Source organism: Coregonus clupeaformis, chromosome 15 (genome assembly GCF_020615455.1).
Source record: "Coregonus clupeaformis isolate EN_2021a chromosome 15, ASM2061545v1, whole genome shotgun sequence".
NCBI lineage: Eukaryota > Metazoa > Chordata > Actinopteri > Salmoniformes > Salmonidae > Coregonus > Coregonus clupeaformis.
The window spans coordinates 57165284-57186467 of NC_059206.1; the positions used below are offsets into that span (position 1 = coordinate 57165284).

At 44.8% G+C, this 21184-nt stretch overlaps 1 pseudogene; it reads left to right on the plus strand.

Moving 5' to 3' along the window:
- Nucleotides 1-468: 468 nt before the first annotated feature.
- The window catches only part of LOC121583531, a 35254-nt pseudogene continuing 14538 nt past the window's right edge, over nucleotides 469-21184 (plus strand).

Sequence of the window (21184 nt, forward strand, 5' to 3'; positions counted from 1 at the left end):
TGTGTAAACTTACATTTTGTATTACCATATCATTTTTGTATGTTCTCTATAGTTATGTAGTTGAAAATGTTTCAATTGACCAATTCGGCACATTTGGGCAGACTTGATACAAAATACTCCAGTATTGCAACGCTTCACTGGATCAATCTGAAACTTTGCACACACACTGCTGTCATCTAGTGGCCAAAATCTAAATTGTGCCTAAACTGCAATATTATATTGTGGCCTTTCTCTTGCATTTCAAAGATGAAATAAAAAATAAATAAATAGCATGTTTTTTTGTTTGTATTATCTTTTACCAGATCTAATGTGTTATATTCTCCTACATGAATTTCACATTTCCACGAACTTCAAAGTGCTTCCATTCAAATGGTGTTAATTTCCCAGCCATCTTGTGGCAGTATTTAGGGAATTGTTCGCACCAAGTCTCGTAGAATCGGAGGTCAATCCCGCTGAAGTGGCGCCATCATGCCCAGACAACTGCAAGAAGGCTTTGGCTGTGTCGTAACGAATCGGTTTGACCAGCTATTGGATGATGAATCAGATCCGTTCGAGGTGTTAAAGGCGGTGGAGAACAACAAGAAAGAGGCGGCCGCAGCTGGTATCACCAAATCTGCAGCCCAAGCTGCTAAGCAGCCCAAGAAAGAGTCACAGAAGGACAGGAAGAATCCGCTCCTTGACAAGAAAGATGAAACTCAGGCTCCAGTACCTCTGAAGAAAGAAGTTATCAGGCAGGTGGGCTGGAGGCTGGACTAGCAGGGCCAGCCTGGCACCCAGGGCGGGCAGGGCGAAGGGCAGCCCTCCGGCGACAGGAGGCCGGACAACAGGAGACCCCCACGCGAGCGTCGCTTCGACAAATCCCTTCGAGGACAAACCCGATGGCGGAGAGAGAGGTGAGTTCTCTGCAGACAAGCCTCTAGGAGACCGGCCCCCCAGAGGGCGTGGTGGCACCCTGGTGGGCGTGGAGGACGGGGACGGGGCATGGGCCGGGGCAACGGCTTCGACAGACACAGCGGCGGCGACAAACCTCAGAAATCTGAGGAGAAGCGCGGCGGGAGTGGCACTCACAACCGGGAGAACCCCAAGGACGAAACGAGTGGTGATGCTGAACAGACTACTGCCCCTGAGGAAACCCCTGAGGGAGAGGAACACCCTCCTGCTGACTCTGAGAATAAGGAGAACGAAGTAGAGGAACCTAAGGAGGAGGGCCCCAAGGAGATGACCCTGGACGAATGGAAGGCCATGCAGGACAAGGGCCGTGCCAAGGTGGAGTTCAACATCCGCAAGCCCAATGAGGGCGCCGACAGCAAGTGGAACAAGGGCTACGTGCTGCACAAGTCCAAGAGCGAAGATGTCAGCGACGAAAAGCCTAAAGACAGACCAGCTGTGATTGATACTCCAGAGATTGAAGCAGATATGACCCCCTGTTCAAGGGAAACCCATGCGATTATTGTGGATAGTCAGATTAATATAATAGTTTGATTATATGGTGGTCCTCTGTAGCTCAGCTGGTAGAGCACGGCGCTTGTAATGCCAAGGTAGTGGGTTCGATCCCTGGGACCACCCATACACAAAAAAAATGTATGCACGCATGACTGTAAGTCGCTTTGGATAAAAGCGTCTGCTAAATGGCATATTATTATTATTATTTAAAATGTTTACATGCTTTGCAAGAAAAACAATTTCCTTAATAATCCTGTTTACATGGACACATCTGAAATCAGGCTACCTGATTGCACTGTGATAAATGCAGAAAATCGCCAATCAAAATAGATGCTCTACCATGTTATTTTTGGGAAGTATATTTGATTTTGAGTTCTGAGATTTAAAGTTTGTATTTGAAAACTCTTTCTAAGATGCATACATTCAGTTGTTCCGAACTCACTTCACTCACGCTAAAGAGGGAGGCTTGCGCTACCGGTGCTCGCAAGTGCAGATCAAATACACAGCTGGAACACCAATAAAGGTGTTAACATGTCCTAATAATTTGAAAGATTGCTCAGAAAACCTGGTGTTTTAATCGGCGTATGCTTACTAAACGCCGACAAAGATAAGCAGAGTAAGGTGATTACATGACTATTGCATAATCTGCCTACTGCCATAATCAGTTTAATATTGAATTAATCCTGTGTATGTAAACACACTCAATGTCACATTAATACAAAAGTCAGATGCATTGCACCATCACACGATAGCTTATGTAAATATCCAGTGCTCGTCAAATCTTCTGTATAGACCTGGGTCTATAATCTTAAAGGGCCCAGTAATTCCCAACTTATGTAGGCAAGGCCCAGACCTGAGTTCAAATACTATTTGAAATCTTACAAATACTTTGAATGTTTGCTTTAGCCTGCCTGTAGTGCCAGGTGGGCTGGATTTCAACTTCTGGGACTTTTATATTTGTTCCATTGCAAGAGGCAAGCTCAATCAAGCACAGCTAAAGCACTTCAAATTATTTCAAATAGTATTTGAACTCTGTCAATTATCCCTCTGTTATTCTTAGATGCTGAATGGCTGTGGCAGGTCTTGACAGGATTGGAGTGTGAAGAGCAAGATACACCAACTGTTAAGATTGAGTGTGAGCAATTCTGTGTCCATTGTCCCTCTACTGTGGGAGGTATAATGTTTAGTTTTTAAGGGTGCTGCTGGCTTTGATGGTGATGTATGTTTGCCTTTATGTGTGTGCATACAGTGTAGACGCACTGAGCACAACCACATAAACATTCCTTCTACCCAACAGTAGCCTGAATTCAGTCTTTAACATGGGAGGAAGAGCTCCACCCTCAAATCTTAAGTAGAAAGTTCCAGATTTTTAAGAATATGTAGCCTACATACTAATTTAGCACAAATAAATATAGAGCCTTCATTTCATTTCTGTCGAAGGGTTGTGATGAAAGAGAGAAAGAGAAGTGGATACTTTTCATTCTCAGAAATATGACAGTAGTAGCATTTGAATTAAATTCGGTACAACACATGCACACACACACACACACACACACTCCCTCTGTTTATTTTAGGGCCGAGCAACGAAGGTGGAATTTCACACCACACGACCCAGCCAATGCTCACATACCTACAGTATATACATAAATACACATACAGTACACCTATACAGTACACTTACTAACGCACGCAGACACCCCTCCCCCACACACATTTGTACACGCACACACACACACACTATATATACCCACACACACATAATATGCACACACATGCAAACTGATGACACACACACACACACACACACACACCCACACATAAACACACACTTAACATTACCATTCTCAATTCCAATACTAGTTTAATTCTGTGTATTCTGTCTGGAGTTTACTCTGACAGTATTTTTAACCTCTACGGGATCAGTGTCCCGTATACGGGATGTTTGAGCTAACGTGCGCTAATGTGATTAGCATGACTGTTGTAAGTAATAGCAAACTTTCCAGGACATAGACATGTCTTATATGGAAAGAAAGCTTAAATTCTTGTTAATCGAACTGCACTGTCCAATTTACAGTAGCAATTACAGTGAAAAAATACCATGCTAATGTTTGAGGAGAGTGCCCAACAACAACAAACTTATCATGGCAACTGGTTTGATACATTCACCTCTGAAGCTAAATAATGTACTTACATTCAGTAATCTTGCTCTGATTTGTCATCCTGAGGGTCCCAGAGATAAAATGTAGCTTAGTTTTGTTTGATAAAATCAATTTTTATATTCAAATGTAGGAACTGGGTTCTACAGTTTCAACTCTTGCAGTCTCTGGCTCACACCATATCATTTTTGTATGTTCTCTATAGTTATGTACTTGAAAATGCATCAATTGACCAATTCGGCACATTTGGGCAGACTTTATACAAAATAGTGCTTCACTGGATCAATCTGAAACTTTGCACACGCAAAAATAAATAGAAAACTAGATGGCAGCAGTGACTAGATGTTTTATTTTATTTTTTATTATCTTTTACCAGATCTAATGTGTTATATTCTCCTACATTAATTTCACATTTCCATAAACTTCAAAGTGTTTCCTTTCAAATGGTATCAAGAATATGCATATCCTTGCTTCAGGTTCTGAGCTACAGGCAGTTAGATTTGGGTATGTCATTTTAGGCGAAAATTGAAAAAAAGGGTCCGATCCTTAGTCTGTTGTCCTCTGTAGCTGAGTTGGTAGAGCATGGTGCTTGCAACTCCAGGATAGAGGGTTCGACTGTAAGTTGATTTGGATAAAAGCATCTGCTAAATGGCATACACAGTATATACACACACATACACACAGTCTTTCTCTCTCATTGTGGCAGCTAGAGTGTTCAGTGATACTTTTCTATAGCTATATTTGATATGTGCTGTTGCAGGGACTTGAATGGTCTATGTAAGATTTTCTTGTGTACAACCACAATGCAAATCACAACTTTACTACCATGCTCACATAGTGAGGTGCCCCATGAATTTACTGTAAAATAACACGTTTGATCTTGCAAATGAACATCAGGTAGAAATATCTGGTCCTTATGCCATCCACAAGTGAGGGAATGAGCCTCATTATGCATAAGGTGCTTAGATGTTTGTGAATTGGAACGCAAACAGATGAGAATATAAACAGCCCTAGCTCAGGTAGAGGAAGGAGTTAAAAGGCTCACCTACAGTTAAATTAAGCCTTTTGATGGCTGTTTTCTGTGAAACAAGTCTCAGTTGTGCCTTAGTGAGTGCCCTTTATAAGCCTGAGCTCTTACCCTACACAGGAGTGCTGTTCTATGGAGGAGGCAAACAGGTAAATCTCAGAAGTCAGTCTGTCTCTCGGACCTGTTTGGATTTGTGCAGGAAGTTTAGCAAGCGAATATAGGTGTGACTGTACTATGATATTAATGAGTTTTGCAGAAAGGCCCCATTCAAAATGGGCCCTGAAGAGAAAAAACCCACTGCTCCTCTGGGATTTTAGTTGGGCTAGCATCCTGCCCAGCCCTCTGAAATAAGGAATGGAATCAGATTTGATAAATTACTTTCTTATCTTCCCATTTCAGCTGCAGCAGAACGGGACAAAGAACTGTGGCAATTTGTTTGTTGCAACAAGTTCTGCTGTGAGCGGAAATAAAACTATGAATATACTGTATATAGAGAAAAATACATCTCCTCAGAAGGATAGACTCTAAACTAAGCAGCCAGGGGCGTTTAACAGGGTCTGGCTTTAGACAAGCCTGTTATTACTGGGTGGTTTACAGGGACAAGTGTGGTGGTTGGGTTCCAGCGGGGAGGATACATGAGACTGAAGGCAGAGGAGGACTGAATCGATGTTGGGAAATGACAGTGGTCTCCGCCTGTTTTCTGGCACCAAAAATACAGCTTAGGATGGCTAAGCATTGGGTTTGGGAACATATATATATAAACTTAATTATTGTATATACTTAAAGAAAAAAATAGAAGGCCTGTCATTATCCATCTTTCTCTCTAAAGTATTAGACTTTCAGTAGGCCTAACTGGCTCCGCATTTTATTGGTTCTTATTGTGGAAACATAACGCAGTTATTTTGAATGATAGCTCAGTGGACCAGAGGAGGCTGGTGGGAGGAGCTATAGCAGGACTGGCTCATTATAATGGTTGAAATGGAATAAATGGAATGTGTCAAACACATCAAACATATGGAAACCATGTTTGACTTTATTTATTTTTATTTCACCTTTATTTAACCAGGTAAGCCAGTTGAGAACAAGTTCTCATTTACAACTCCGTTCCATTAATTCCATTCCTGCCATTACTATGAGCCCGTCCTCCTATAGCTCCTCCCACCAGCCTCCACTGCAGTGGACCCTGTAAATCATGCTTAACTGGGGGTGGGTGGAGTCTCAAATAACTGTTGCGAGTTAGAATAGTAGAATACACAAGGTGCAATTTACAAATTTGGTTGTGCATGAGCAGTTTTTCTGTTGTTACACAATTAGCCCATGTCAGCATTCTTTTTTTTAGATTGGTAAGTTAGTCTAGCGGCCATCTATCTAAACTTGTAGTAATCATGGTTGAATTATCTAACGGGGGGCCCCCATCGATTTTGTTAGCCAGTCTCACTCATATTAAAACTGAAATCATTTCTCTCACCCTATGTCAAAATCTGTTGAATTGCACAAAATGTGTTATAACATATGGGGGGTGCAACTCATGATGAGTTCACCATTTTTGTGGCCCCCACCCCCATCAAAGTTGCCCATCCCTGATATAGACTGTGGACTCAATAACCTTTTAACTCTAAATAACATGAACTTTCTGCATACTACCACTAGAGGTTGCATACTACCACTAGAGGTTTCCGCATACTACCACTGCGGTCACTGTAACAAACTGGATTGTGCATTTTAAGCTTACAGTAACAAGTGCTTATGATAGCGAAAGGAATGTGTTACCATGAGAAACGCCTAACGCTCCACAGTATGTATCCCTATATTTTCTTTCACACATTTTTGGTAGTATATTTAACTCAAGTGACACACATAGGTTGCAAATAGAAGATTCAGAGGTAGTTTTTGAGTTTTCGAGATGGAGGTTTCATTGTTTGGTTGCTGGGTTTGGGAATTCTGTGGTGGGATTGTTGGTTTGTTGGTTGAGGACAGGCAAGCCGAACTTGGCCCTCCTTAGGCTAACACCTCCTCCCAGGTGTTTTGGGTAATGATGTGGGCAGCTAGCGGCCTCAGCTGCCAAACTCTCTCAGAGACTCCATTTACCTGTGTCCAGAAAAAACGGAGGCAAGAGGAGGAGACAGAGCGTGTTATGTGAAGGGGGAGTGAGAGGAGATACAGTAGGTAGTGGAACCAGCAGGAGAGAGGTATAGTGAGCTGCCAAGAATATAGGGAGATAATTAGAGGTATAGTGATTGGAAGGGTAATAGAGAGCGGTGTTGGAAAAAGTACCCAATTGTCATACTTGTATAAAAGTAAAGATACCTTAATAGAAAACGACTCAAGAAAAAGTTAAAATATACTTAAGTATCAAAAGTAAAAGTAAAAATATAAATCATTTCATGTTCCTTATATTAACCAAACCAGATGGAAAGCCAGGGGCACACTCCAACACATAATTTACAAACAAAGCATTTGTGTTTAGTGAGTCCGCCAGATCAGAGGCAGTAGGGATGACATGGGATGTTCTCTTGATAAGTGCGTGAATTGGACCATTTTCCTGTCCTGCTAAGCATTCGAAATGTAACAAGTACTTTTGGTTGTCAGGGAAAATGTGGGTAAAAAGTACATTATTTTCTTTAGGAAAGTAGTGGAGTAAAAGTAAAAGTAGTCAAAAATATAAATAGTAAAGTACAGATACCCCCAAAAACGGCTTAAGTAGTACTTTAAATTATTTTTACTTAAGTATTTTACACCACTGATAGAGAGGCAGCAAAAGACAGTGAGAGAAGAGAAAGGACATTCATAGCAAGTGAGAGGAAGTAAAAGAGCGAGAGAAGCAGTGGATGAGAGAAGGAGACATGAAAGAGATGGAAGGACAGCCACAGAGAGAGAAAGAGCACAAGAATCTGTCCCCTTTCCTTCCCTCCTCCACACCTTACGAGCTGACCATGAATCCAGCTTTTGTGATGTAACTGGTGTTGACCCTTGGAGGGGCCGAGGGTGTTTACCTGAACACGCAAGGAGCTCAGAGCGTTTCACAGGCTCTTGTGCTGTGAGAGGGCCAATGTTCAGGGCCACTAGAAATGATCCCGACTACTCACGCCTCCCTCCTCCCTCAGAAATACCAGCGGCAAATAGAGCCTGTATTCACCACAGTACTCTCTATGGTCACATAGCCCAGCACTGCAGATTCACATGGGTACAGCGCTGTAGGACTAGAGTGAAAGATATGGCCACTTTAACATAGCTGTGCTTATACTGTTAGAAAAGCTTGGTCAATCGATCAATAATATAATACTACTCTTAGTAAAAATGTTAATCTTTAATTTACTATCTGTAGAAACTATGAGAATAGAAAGGTTCAGAACGTTTGTGAAACATCACAGCACAGTTGAAAATATATATTGCAAGTAGAAATCAAAACTGGATGGTTTTCAGAGATACAGCTCTGGAAAAAATTAAGAGACCACTGCAAATGTTTCTTAAATCAGCATCTCTACATGTATGACAGCCATTCCATTCCAGTGTCTGTTGAATTCCAACACAGTCACACCTCATTCTACTGAATTAGGTTCTGATTAGGTGATCACCTGAACCAAATCTTATTTAACGAGGAAAAGTATAAAAAACGCTGCTGTGGTGTCACGAGAATGTCTATCTCTAATTCAACCTAAGCTTGAATCATTACCAGGGGTTGTAAGGCCCTGGTTTTAATCATAAATGATTCAAGGTCCACAACCAGCAAGAATGATCTGTATTTTTATTCATGGAGAGCTCTTGCGCCAAAAACCCATACATACTGTTTTATACCCCTTGACACACAAAGGCACTTTGCTCCGCCCACCTTTAGGAGGCTTTTTTTAACCCGTTTTCTCAGTCCACTTCACCATGGAATGTTTAGTCCCGCCCCCCTCTGTTAGTGGGTTGCCACTACATTATAACTCTAACACCGTTCACACATTTATACTGTATTTGGGGTGAAATCCTTTAGTCATTATTCTTAAAATACAAATTAATCCAACATGTGGTCATCACTATCCTCTTGCAATAGGACCAGCTGGATGGCAACAACAGTGCTAATAGTACCTGAAAAGTAATATGAATAAAAAAAGTACTATTGACCATGCCAAAAGAGCTGAAAAGGAACGTTTTGAGTGAGGAAAAGAAGGGTTCAATTCTGGCTTTACTGGCAGAGGATACAGTGAGCGTCAGGTTGCTTCCATCCTTAAAATTTCAAAGATGGCGGTTCATAAGAACAAGGTCAAGCAGCAGACATTGGGGACAACAAAGCTACAGACCGGCAGAGGGCGAAAACGACTCTCTACTGACCGGGATGACCGCCAACTCATTCGAATGTCACTCAACAACCGTAGGATGACATCAAGTGACCTACAAAAAGAATGGCAAACAGCAGCTGGGGTGAAGTGCACGGCGAGGACGGTTCGGAACAGGCTCCTAGGGGCAGGGCTGAAGTCGTGCAAAGCTAGAAAAAAGCCCTTCATCAATGAGAAGCAGAGAAGAGCCAGGCTGAGGTTTGCAAAAGACCATAAGGATTGGACTGTAGAGGACTGGAGTAAGGTCATCTTCTCTGATGAGTCCAATTTTCAGCTTTGCCCAACACCTGGTTGTCTAATGGTTAGATGGAGACCTGGAGAGGCCTACAAGCCACAGTGTCTCGCACCCACTGTGAAATTTGGTGGAGGATCGGTGATGATCTGGGGGTGCTTCAGCAAGGCTGGAATCGGGCAGATTTGTCTTTGTGAAGGACGCATGAATCAAGCCACGTACAAGGTTGTCCTGGAAGAAAACGTGCTTCCTTTTGCTCTGACATTGTTCCCCAACTCTGAGGATTGGTTTTTCCAGCAGGACAATGCGTCATGCCACACAGCCAGGTCAATCAAGGTGTGGATGGAGGACCACCAGATCAAGACCCTGCCATGGCCAGCCCAATCTCCAGACCTGGACCCCATTGAAAACTTCTGGAACGTGATCAAGAAGAAGATGGATGGTCACAAGCCATCAAACAAAGCCGAGTTGCTAGAATTTTTGCGCCAGGAGTGGCATAAAGTCACCCAACATCAATGTGAAAAACTGGTGGAAAACACGCCAAGACACATGAAAGCTGTGATTGAAAATCAGGGTTATTATACCAAATATTGATTTCTGAACTCTTCCTAAGTTAAAACATTAGTATTGTGTTGTTTAAAAATGAACATGAACTTATTTTCTTTGCATTATTCGAGGTCTAACAACACTTTTTTCGTTATTTTGACCAGTTTTCATTTTCTGCAAATAAATGCTCTAAATGACAATATTTTTATTTGGAATTTGGGAGAAATATTGTCAGTAGTTTATAGAATAAAACAAAAATGTTAATTTCACCCAAACACATACCTATAAATAGTAAAACCAGAGAAACATATATTTTTGTAGCGGTCTCTTAATTTTTTCCAGAGCAGTAGATGGGAGGGGTTGATGGTAGCTGAAGGGTGGGACTAAAAAAGATAACTAATGTAAAATGTAGCGTGTCCGTAAAATGTATATAGTATGTATAAGCTGGAAGTAGAAGTCTAAGTATTGTTTTCCATTAGTTTACTCCATTTAGGGGAGGGGTGGTAGGGTTAGGGGAAAATAATGAAGAAGGAATTAAAAATAATAATAATACATATACAGTAGTGCATTCGGAAAGTATTCAGACCCTTTTACTTTTTCCACATTTTGTTAGGTTACAGCATTATTCTAAAATGGATTAAATAAAAAAATGTCCTCATCAATCTAAACACAATACCCCATTATGACAAAGTGAAAACAGGTTTTTAGACATTTTTGCAAATTTACAAAAAAAAACAGAAATACCTTATTTACATAAGTATTCAGACCCTTTGCTATGAGACTCGAAATTAAGCTCAGGCGCATCCTGTTTCCATTGATCATCCTTGAGATGTTTCTACATCTTGATTGGAGTCCACCTGTGGTAAATTCAATTAATTGGACATGATTAGGAAAGGCACACACCTGTCTATATAAGGTTCCACAGTTGACAGTTCATGTCAGAGTAAAAACCAAGCCATGAAGTCGAAGGAATTGTCCGTAGAGCACCGAGACAGGAAAATGTGTGCAGCATTGAAGGTCCCCAAGAACACAGTGGCCTCCATCATTCTTAAATGGAAGAAGTTAGGAACCACCAAGACTCTTCCTAGAACTGGCCGCCCGGCCAAACTGAGCAATCGGGGGAGAAGGGCCTTGGTCAGGGAGGTGACCAAGAACCCGATGGCCACTCTGACAGAACTCCAGAGTTCCTCTGTGAAGATGGGAGAACCTTCCAGAAGGACAACCATCTCTGCAGCACTCCACCAATCAGGCCTTTATGGTAGAGTGGCCAGACGGAAGCCACTCCTCAGTAAAAGGCACATGACAGCCCGCTTGGAGCTTGCCAAAAGGCACCTAAAGGACTCTCAGACCATGAGAAACAAAATTCTCTGGTCGGATGAAACCAAGATTGAACTCTTTGGCCTGAATGCCAAGTGTCATGTCTGGAGGAAACCTGGCACCATCTCTAGTGTGAAGCATTGTGGTGGCAGCATCATGCTGTGGGGATGTTTTTCGGCAGCAGGGACTGGGAGACCAGTCAGGATAGAGGGAAAGATGAATGGAGCAAAGTACAGAGAGATCCTTGATGAAAACCTGCTCCAGAGTGCTCAGGACCTCAGACTGGGGTGAAAGTTCCCCTTCCAACAGGACAACGACCCTAAGCACACAGCCAAGACAATGCAGGAGTGGCTTCGGGACATGTCTCTGAATGTCCTTGAGTGGCGCAGCCAGTGCCCGGACTCGAACCTGATCGAACATCTCTGGAGAGACCTGAAAATAGCTGTGCAGCGATACTTCCCCTTTAACCTGACAGAGGTTGAGAGGATCTGCAGAGAAGAATGGGAGAAACTCCCCTAATACAGCTGTGCCAAGCTTGTAGCGTCATACCCAAGAAGACCTTAGGCTGTAATCATTGCCAAAGGTGCTTCTACAAACTACTGAGTAAATGGACTGAATACTTTTGTAAATGTTATATTTCAGTTTTTTTTATTTTTAATATATTTGCAAAAAATTGGGTCATCATGGGGCATTGTGTGTAGATTGATGAGGAAAAAAACTATTTATTCCATTTTAGAATAAGGCTGTAACGTAACAAAATGTTGAAAAAGTCAAGGGGTCTGAATACTTTCCAAATACTATATGCATATACACGGTACCAGTCAAAAGTTTGGAAACACCTACTCTTTCAAGGGTTTTTCTTAATTTGTAAAATTTTTTCTACATTGTAGAATAATAGTGAAGACGCATATGGAATCATGTAGTAACCATAAAAGTGTTAAACAAATCATAATATATTTTATATTTGAGATTCTTCAATGTAGCCACCCTTTGCCTTGATGACAGCTTTGCACACTCTTGGCATTCTCTCAACCAGCTTCACCTGGAATGCTTTTCCAACAGTCTTGAAGTTGTTCCCACATATGCTGAGCACTTGTTGGCTGCTTTTCCTTCAATCTGCGGTCCAACTCATCCCAAAACGTCTCAATTGGGTTGAGGTCAGGTGATTGTGGAGGCCAGATCATCTGATGCGGCACTCCATCACTCGCCTTCTTGGTCAAATAGCCCTTACACAGCCTGGAGGTGTGTTGGGTCATTGTCCTGTTGAAAAACAAATGATAGTCCCACTAAGCCCAAACGAGATGGGATGGCGTATCGCTGCAGAATGCTGTGGTAGCCATGCTGGTTAAGTGTGCCTTGAATTCTAAATAAATCACAGACAGTGTCACCAGCAAAGCACACCCACACAATCACACCTCCTCCGCCATGCTTCATGGTGGGAACCACACATGCGGAGAGCATCCGTTCACCTACTCTACGTCTCACAAAGACATGGCAGTTGGAATCAGAAATCTCAAATTTGGACTCATCAGACAAAAGGATAGATCTCTACCGGTCTAATGTCCATTGCTCGTGTTTCTTGGCCCAAGCAAGTCTTTTCTTATTATTGGTGTCCTTTAGTAGTGTTTTCTTTGCAGCAAATAGACCATGGAGGCCTGATTCACGCAGTGTCCTCTGAACAGTTGATGTTGAGATGTGTCTGTTACTTGAACTCTGTGAAGCATTTATTTGGTCTGCAATTTCTGAGGCTGGTAACTCTAATGAACTTATCCTCTGCAGCAGAGGTAACTCTGAGTCTTCCTTTCCTGTGGTGGTAATCATGAGAGCCAGTTTCATCATAGTTCTTGATGGTTTTTGCGACTGCACTTGAAGAAACGTTCAAAGTTCTTGATATTTTCCGGATTTACTGTCTTAAAGTAATGATGGACTGCCGTTTCTCTTTGCTTATTTGAGCTGTTCTTGCCATAATATTGCATTGGTCTTTTTCCAGAATAGGGATATCTCCTGTATACCACCTCTACCTTGTCACAACACAACTAATTGGCTCAAACGCATTCCGAAGGAAAGAAATTCCACAAATTAACTTATAAGAAGGCACATCTGTTAATTGAAATGCATTCCAGGTGACTACCTCATGAAGCTGGTTGAGAGAATGCCAAGAGTGTGCAAAGCTGTCATCAAGGCAAATGGTGGATACTTTGAAGAATATAAAATATATTTTCATTTGTTTAACAATTTTTTGGTTACTACATGATTCCATATGTGTTATTTAATAGTTTTGAGGTCTTCATTATTATTTTACAATGTAGAAAATAGTAAAAAATTAAGAAAAACCCTGGAATGAGTAGGTGTTTCCAAACTTTTGACTGGTACTATATATATATATACACTACCGTTCAAAAGTTTGGTGTCACTTAGAAATGTCAGTGTTTTCGAAAGAAAAGCAATGTTTTTGTCCATTAAAATAACATCAAATTGATCAGAAATACAGTGTAGACATTGTTAATGTTGTAAATGGTTATTGTAGCTGGATACGGATGTTTTTTAATGGAATATCTACATAGGCATACAGAGGCCCATTAACAGTAACCATCAGTCCTGTCACGGATGCCGCCGAGGCTGCTCCTCCTCCTTGCTCGGGCAGGCTTCGGCGTTCGTCGTCCCCGGAGTACTAGCTGCTACCGTTTGATGTTTTAAATGTTTGTTTTGTCATGTCTAGTTAGTGCACCTGTTTCGTATTCTGTATTGATTATGTCACCTATAAGTTCCCCTATGTTATGTTTGTATTTTGTGTGTTATTGTCCGCCTGTCATGTATGTATAGGTTCTGTGACCTTGGCTTTTCGTGTGATTTACGCACTCGCGTATTTGTTGCGCCTCTTGTGTTTTTGGAGGCTGTTATTTTGTGTGTACCTAAAGAGGTGTTTAGTAAAGTCGTCTTGACTATTCCTCTGTGTCCTGCGCTTGACTCCACCACCGCATCCACATCAGCATCCTGACAGAATAACACACCACCTATGGAGTCAGCAGGAGCAGCGGCGGTGACGGAGTCACTGGAGGATCGGGTCAGCAGCCAGGACGCCATGATCCAGCGACTCGGCTCCGCCATGCAAGGCGTCATGGACACACTGCGCCGATGGGAAAGAGAAGGCCTGCCCACACCTCCTCCTACCTTACCACCACCATCGGTCAGCCCCATCATACCAGCTCCGGAGTCCAGTGGGATTCGGCTCTCGCTCCCGAGGGCATATGATGGCACCGCAGCCGGGTGTCAGGGGTTCCTCCTTCAGGTGGAGCTCTACCTGGCAACCATGCACCCGGCGCCCTCAGGATACGAGAGCGTTTCCGCCCTCATCTCCTGTCTCTCCGGCAAGGCGTTGGAGTGGGCCAATGCCGAATGGAGGGGAATAGACGCCGCCACCATCAGCTACGCGGAGAGACAGGAGATGAGGGCGGAAACGCTCTCGTATCCTGAGGGCGCCGGGTGTATGGTTGCCAGGTAGAGCTCCACCTGAAGGAGGAACCCCTGTTCCACCTCCGACAGGGGAAGAGGAGCGCACAGGAGTTCGCCCTGGACTTCCGGACTCTAGCGGCAGATGCGGGGTGGAATGAGAGGGCCCTCATCGACCACTATCGGTGCAGCCTGCGAGAGGACGTTCGACGAGAGTTGGCCTGCAGGGACACCAATCTAACCTTCGACCAGTTGGTGGACATGTCAATCCGTCTGGATACCCTGCTGGCTACCCGCGGACGTCCGGAGTTGGGGCCGTCCATTCCATCCCCCAGCACCTCCGAGCCGAGCCCTATGGAGCTCGGGGGTGCTGGCGCTAGAGCGAGGAGGAGAGAGATCCGGAGGGAGGTCGTCTCCTACACCAACTATGGCCGTAGAGGACACACTGCGGTTCGGTGCAGGGGAGGGCCTCCAGGGGATTGAGGCAACAGGTCACGCACTGGGGAGTCATTCCAGGTGAGTAGGCACCCAACTCGCCCAGAGCTCTCTGTTGTTCATCTGTGTATACCTGTAGTATTTCCCCAGGTTGCAGCTCATTCCCAGCATAAGGCGCTAGTCGATTCAGGCGCAGATGGGAATTTTATAGATCGTAATTTTTGTGTTAAGTTAGGGATTCCCCTCCTACCAGTAGATGTGCCTTTCCCTATTCATGCCCTAGATAGCCGTCCGTTGGGATCTGGTTTGATTAGGGAGGTCACAGCACCACTAAAGATGAAGGCGCAGGGGGGTCATGAGGAGATCATTCAGTTATATCTGATCGACTCTCCTGCGTATCCCGTGGTGCTGGGGCTTCCTTGGTTAATCGCCCATGACCCCACCATTTCGTGGCAACAGAGGGCTCTCAAGGAGTGGTCTGACCAGTGTGTTGGGCGATGTCTAGGTGTTTCCGTAGGGGCGACCACGGTGGAAAGTCCGAACCAGTTGCCCGCACTGCACATTCCTCCTGAGTATGAGGATTTGGCACTCGTGTTCAGCAAGACTAGGGCGACGCGATTGCCACCTCATAGACAGGGGGATTGTGCGATAGACCTCCAGGCAGGCGCTGCACTTCCGCAGAGTCATGTGTATCCTCTGTCTCAAGAGGAGAAGGTGGCTATGGAGACATACATAGCCGAGTCTCTGAGACAGGGATACATACGGCCCTCCACTTCCCCTGCATCCTCGAGTTTCTTTTTTGTGAAGAAGAAGGATGGAGGGTTGCGCCCGTGTATTGATTACCGAAGTCTCAATCAGATCACTGTGAAATACAGTTATCCACTCCCTCTGATTGCGAGTATGACGGAATCATTACATGGAGCGCGTTTCTTCACAAAACTGGATCTCAGGAGCGCCTTCAACTTGGTGCGCATTAGGGAGGGAGATGAATGGAAGACAGCATTTAGTACCACCTCGGGTCACTATGAGTATCTCGTCATGACATACGGGTTAATGAATGCTCCTTCAGTCTTCCAATCCTTTGTGGACGAGATCTTCCGGGATTTGCATGGGCAGGGTGTAGTAGTGTATATTGACGACATACTAGTTTACTCTTCTACACGAGCCGAGCATGTAGCCCTGGTGCGTCGAGTATTGGGTAGGCTGTTGGAGCATGACTTGTATGTCAAGGCAGAGAAATGTCTGTTTTTCCAGGAGTCCATCTCCTTCCTGGGCCATCGATTGTCCGCGTCAGGGGTGGAGATGGAGATTGACCGCGTTTCAGCCGTGCGTAATTGGCAGACTCCAACCACGGTTAAGGAAGTGCAGCGTTTTTTGGGTTTTGCCAATTACTACCGGAGGTTTATCCGGGGTTTTGGACAGGTAGCAGCTCCCAACACCTCCCTGCTGAAGGGGGGCCCGGTGCGTTTGCAGTGGTCAGCTGAGGCGGACAGGGCGTTTGGTAAACTGAAGGACCTGTTCACCTCTGCTCCGGTGCTGGCGCATCCGGATCCCGCTTTAGCGTTCCAGGTGGAGGTGGACGCGTCAGAGGCCGGTATTGGGGCTGTACTGTCTCAACGCTCAGGCACGCCCCCTAAACTCCGGCCCTGCGCTTTTTACTCTAAGAAGCTCAGCCCGGCGGAACGTAATTATGACGTGGGGGACAGGGAGCTGCTAGCCATGGTTCAAGCCCTAAAGGTGTGGAGGCATTGGCTTGAGGGGGCTAAACACCCTTTCCTCATTCTGACTGACCATCGTAACCTGGAGTACATCCGGGCAGCTAGGAGACTGAACCCTCGTCAGGCTAGGTGGGCCATGTTTCTTGCCCGGTTTGTATTTAAGCTCACGTATATATACCAGGGTCACAGAACGTGAAGGCAGACGATATGACACAGAGGAGAGGTCCATTGAGCCCACTCCCATACTTCCGGAGTCTTGTCTGGTGGCACCGGTGGTGTGGGAGTTCGATGCGGAGATCGAGCGGGCGTTACGTACAGACCCTACTCCTCCTGAGTGTCCAGAGGGGCGGAAGTACGTGCCGCTCGAGATCCGTGATCGACTGATATATTGGACTCACACGTCACCCTCCTCTGGTCATCTGGGTATAGGTCGAACGGTGCACTGCCTTAGCGGGAAGTACTGGTGGCCCACCTTGGCCAAGGACGTGAGGGTTTACGTTTCTTCCTGTTCGGCGTGCGCTCAGTGTAAGGCGCATAGACACCTGCCCAGAGGGAAGTTACAACCTCTACCCGTTCCACAACGGCTGTGGTCTCACCTATCGGTGGACTTTCTCACGGACCTTCCCCCCTCCCAGGGGAATACCACGATCTTGGTCGTTGTGGATCGGTTTTCTAAGGCCTGCCGTCTCATTCCAATGCCAGGTCTCCCTACTGCCCTACAAATTGCTGAGGCCCTGTTTACACACGTCTTCCGGCACTACGGGGTGCCTGAGGATATAGTGTCTGATCGGGGACCCCAGTTCACCTCTAGAGTCTGGAGGGCGTTTATGGAACGTTTGGGGGTCTCGATTAGCCTTACCTCGGGTTTTCACCCTGAGAGTAATGGGCAGGAGGAGAGAGTAAACCAGGATGTGGGTAGGTTTCTGAGGTCCTATTGCCAGGACCGGCAGGAGGAGTGGTCGGGGTATATCCCCTGGGCAGAGATAGCCCAAAACTCACTTCGCCACTCCTCCACTAATCTTACTCCTTTTCAGTGTGTGTTGGGGTATCAGCCGGTCCTGGCACCCTGGCATCAGAGCCAGATCGAGGCTCCTGCGGTGGATGAGTGGTTTCGGCGCTCGGAGGAGACTAGGAACGCTGCACATGTCCATCTGCAGCGGGCTATCAGTAGGCATAAGGTGAGCGCCGATCGCCACCGCAGTTAGGGTCCAGTTTATGCACCTGGAGATCGAGTCTGGCTCTCGACTCGAAACCTGCCCCTTCGCCTGCCCTGCCGGAAGCTGGGTCGGCAGTTTGTGGGGCCATTTAAAGTCCTGAGGAGATTGAACAAGGTATGTTATAGGTTACAACTGCCCATAAATTACCGCATTAACCCCTCATTCCATGTGTCTCTCCTCAGGCCGGTGGTAGCTGGTCCACTCCAGGAGAATGAGATACAAGAGGCTCCTCCGCCCCCACTGGACATCGAGGGGGCTCCGGCATACTCAGTCCGTTCCATCGTGGATTCGAGACGTCGGATGGGGGGTCTGCAGTATCTCGTGGAGTGGGAGGGGTACGGTGCTGTGTCCCTAGTAGGGACATCCTAGATCCCTCCCTCTTGACGGAGTTCCACCGGAGTCATCCGACTCGCCCTGCTCCGCGTCCTCCTGGCCGTCCCCGAGGCCAGGGTCGGCGCACGGGGTACTGTCACGGATTCTGCCGAGGCTGCTCCTCCTCCTTGCTGGGGCAGGCTTCGGCGTTCGTCGTCCCCGGAGTACTAGCTACTGCCGATCGATGTTTCGGTGTTTGTCTTGTTTTGTCTTGAGTAGTTACACCTGTTGTCTATTATGTTTGATTGTATATCCTATAATTACCCTTGTCTCACGTTTGGTATTTGTGTGTTATTGTTTTGTGTCTAGGCGGTATCGGCATCGCTTTTGTATTATTACGTGTATGGTGTTTTTTCCCTCCTGGTTCAGAGTTTTTGTTTTGTTCTTTACATTTAGTAAAGTACGTCTGCTAGTATCTCTGTGTCCTACGCTTGACTTCACTCACCGCATACACGTCGCTCCTGACACTTTGTTGGCAATGACACAGGTCAAACGTTTTCTGTAAGTCTTCACAAGGTTTTCACACACTGTTGCTGGTATTTTAGCCCATTCCTCCATGCAGATCTCCTCTAGAGCAGTGATGTTTTGGGGCTGTCGCTGGGCAACACGGACTTTCAACTCCCTCCAAAGATGTTCTATGGTGTTGAGATCTGGAGACTGGCTTGGCCACTCCAGGACCTTGAAATGCTTCTTACGAAGCCACTCCTTCGTTGCCCGGGCGGTGTGTTTGGGATCATTGTCATGCTGAAAGACCCAGCCACGTTTCATCTTCAATGCCCTTGCTGATGGAAGGAGGTTTTCACTCAAAATCTCACGATACATGGCCCCATTCATTCTTTCCTTTACACGGATCAGTCGTCCTGGTCCCTTTGCAGAAAAACAGCCCCAAAGCATGATGTTTCCATGCTTCACAGTAGGTATGGTGTTCTTTGGATGCAACTCAGCATTCTTTGTCCTCCAAACACGACGAGTTGAGTTTTTACCAAAAAGTTCTATTTTGGTTTCATCTGACCATATGACATTCTCCCTATCCTCTTCTGGATCATCCAAATGCACTCTAGCAAACTTCAGACGGGCCTGGACATGTACTGGCTTAAGCAGGGGGACATGTCTGGCACTGCAGGATTTGAGTCCCTGGCGGCGTAGTGTGTTACTGATGGTAGGCTTTGTTACTTTGGTCCCAGCTCTCTGCAGGTCATTCACTAGGTCCCCCCGTGTGGTTCTGGGATTTCTGCTCATCATTCTTGTGATCATTTTGACCCCACGGAGTGAGATCTTGCGTGGAACCCCAGATCGAGGGAGATTATCAGTGGTCTTGTATGTCTTCCATTTCCTAATAATGGCTCCCACAGTTGATTTCTTCAAACCAAGCTGCTTACCTATTGCAGATTCAGTCTTCCCAGCCTGGTGCAGGTCTACAATTTTGTTTCTGGTGTCCTTTGACAGCTCTTTGGTCTTGGCCATAGTGGAGTTTGGAGTGTGACTGTTTGAGGTTGTGGACAGGTGTCTTTTATACTGATAACAAGTTCAAACAGGTGCCATTAATACAGGTAACGAGTGGAGGACAGAGGAGCCTCTTAAAGAATAAGTTACAGGTCTGTGAGAGCCAGAAATCGTGCTTGTTTGTAGGTGACCAAATACTTATTTTCCACCATAATTTGCAAATAAATTCATAAAAAATCCTACAATGTGATTTTCTGGATTCTTTTTCCTCAATTTGTCTGTCATAGTTGACGTGTACCTATGATGAAAATTACAGGCCTCTCTCATCTTTTTAAGTGGGAGAACTTGCACAATTGGTGGCTGACTAAATACTTTTTTCCCCCACTGTATTTGGTAGTAGAGTAGTGGCCTGAGGGCACATACTTAATGTGTTGGGAAAAGTGCTATGAAATGTAATGCCATGTAATATTTGTAGTTGTATGTAACTGCCTTAATGTTGCATGACCCCAGGAAGAGTAGCTGCTGCCTTGGCAACAGATAATGGGGATCCTTAATGAATACAAATACAAATACATTCACAATCCATGTGTCACTTGTCTCAAGGCTTAAATATTCTTATTTAACCTTTACCTACACTGATTGAAGTGGATTTAACAGGTGACATCAATAATGGATCATAGCTTTCAGCTGGATTCACCTCGTCAGTCTATGTCGTGGAAAGAGCAGTTGCTCCTAATGTTTTGTACACTCAATGTACAGTTGGCCTATTTGGTAGCAGTTTTAATGATGTTGTGGAGCAAGTTCACTCCATCAAAAGGGCAGTATTTTATGTAGTGTAACGATTTCCAAAATGTTTTATTAGTAATGCATTGCTTGAATTTAAGCTGTCAAATAGATTTATTTAATGCAGAGTAAAAAAAACAAAAACATTTGCAGATTTATGAGAAGGAAATTATGCTGATTCAATTTGGTGACACAGGTTCCAACAAATAGTCTTTGTGTTTTGTGTGTCATAAATGTTTCACATGGAACAAGAATTACCTCACTTTCAGGATGAGTTCCAGTTGGTTATCAGATAAAGAGATACTTCGTTAGTACTATAGAAAATAGGCAGGTTTTAAGTTCACTTTTACCAGTGGAAAACCAGTGGTGGAAAAAGTACTCAATTGTCATACTTGAGTAAAAGTAAATCAAATTCCTTATATTAAGCAAACCAGACGGCACGACTTTCTTGTTTTTTGTTTATTTACGGACAGCACACTCCAACACTCATTTACAAGCACAGTATTTGTGCTTAGCGAGTCCGCCAGATCAGAGGCAGAAGGGATGACAATGCGTGATATAGATAGGTGCATGAATTGGACCATATTGCTGTCCTGCCTGAGAATTCGAAATGTAACCAGTAGTTTTGGGAGCAAAAAGTACATATTTTCTTTAGGAATGTAGTGGAGTAAAAGTAAACATTTTTCAAAATATAAATGTTAAAGTACAGATACCCCCAGCAACTAC